This window comes from Silene latifolia, chromosome X (assembly GCF_048544455.1).
Source record: "Silene latifolia isolate original U9 population chromosome X, ASM4854445v1, whole genome shotgun sequence".
Lineage (NCBI taxonomy): Eukaryota > Viridiplantae > Streptophyta > Magnoliopsida > Caryophyllales > Caryophyllaceae > Silene > Silene latifolia.
This window is the reverse complement of record NC_133537.1, coordinates 215,193,626-215,195,146: the sequence shown is the minus strand read 5'-3', so window position 1 is coordinate 215,195,146 and position 1,521 is coordinate 215,193,626. Positions and strand designations below refer to the sequence as shown.

The 1,521-nt window shown below is 44.8% G+C and overlaps 1 non-coding gene across 1 annotated transcript; it reads right to left on the bottom strand.

Annotated features, from left to right (window-relative positions):
* Positions 1–722: 722 nt before the first annotated feature.
* LOC141625464 (small nucleolar RNA R71) lies at positions 723–829 on the bottom strand. The gene has a single exon (XR_012535244.1). It is a non-coding gene; the product is annotated as a small nucleolar RNA R71 (small nucleolar RNA).
* Positions 830–1,521: the final 692 nt, after the last annotated feature.

Genomic DNA, 1,521 nt, shown 5'->3' with positions numbered 1-1,521 from the left:
CTAGCTATATAGTTAGTTGAGTTAGTTTATTTTTGACAGGTATACGACAGACGTGTCAAATTTTGGCGCCGTTGCCGGGGAGGCAATTGCCCTATTTGTTTTCGTTCCGTTTATTTTATCCGTCTCAGGGAATTTCTATTCCTTGAGGCCGTTCTTATTATTTTCTTTCAGTGTTGTTTATGCCCAGGTCAGACAGGTTTGAATTAGTTTCAGCTGATTCAGAACCGAAGATATTATTCGAGCATAGACTCCGTCTGCTAAGGAAATCACGAAAGGAAGACTTGAGTACTTTCGAGCCAGAGCTAGATCATTCTCTTTTCGCGGAAGACAGTCTGATTTCTACAGTAAAGATGCCAAAGCTTTCCAGTCATTCAGCGCCTAAAGCATCCTCTATTCCGAAGGGTTTCAATCTCCAGACTGAGGATGGTAATACATTCGATATCCGTCCTTCTTATATCAATCTGGTGGAGAAGAATATCTATAGAGGTGTGGCAGGTGAAGATCCGAGGAAGCATATGGAGACCTTTACCGATTACTGTTCTACTATCCCCGCCACTAAGGGGGTAACTCAGGACAAGATTAAGGAAGTTCTATTTCCTTTCTCTTTAGCTGATTCAGCCAGGAGTGGTGATCGATTTGGACCGCACATCATTTGGGGTTCTGATTGGGAGTCTCTTGCTCTTTCATTTTACAAGAGATATTTCCCTCCACAACGCACCAATTTGCTGAGGGCCAAGATTACTAGTTTCAGACAGGCTCCCGATGAAAGTTTCTATGAAGCATGGTCACGATTCAAGAAGTTGGTGAGGTCTATCCGTCACCATGGTTTTGACCCATGGTTTCTAGCTAATCAGTTCTACAATGGGCTGTATGACGACCAGAGAGCCATACTTGATGCGGCATCTAGTGGAAGATTTCAGGAGAATACAGATGATGATAAGGGATGGTCCCTTATTGAAGAGATGGCGAATCACAGTGCTGAATATGGTAACCCGAGGGATGGGATTAGGACAGTTCATGAAGTTGATAAGAAGGTTTTGGCTCATCTGGAGACCATGAATGCTAGGTTCGACAAGTTGGAATTACAAGGCTTGGGGAGCCTCGGACGGTCCATGTTCTTACTAGGGAGAGACCGTTTCATGTGAGAGATGTGGGAGTAATGATGGCCACAGTTGTTGTTTGTCTTGTAGAGAAGGAACAAGTCCTTGCCTTTCAAAGCAATATAGGCAAGGAGGGGTTTCCTATTACAATAATCATGGGGCGAGTCCATCCCAACGAGGTGGACTAGTCGAATGTGCTCAATCCTACTCCTCCTCCTCACCAGCGGACCTTATGTCCCTCCACACAAGAATCAACAAGGCTTTCAAAAGCCCTCTTCTTTTACTCCTCCTAACCATGGTGCATCATCCTCCGGTGGGGTGAGTGAAATTGGTGAGCTTAAGTCTATGTTGCAAGCCTTCACGAAGCAGTGGCAGAAAGACGCGTCCATAAAGGCACTTGAAACTTAAGTTGCCCAATTAG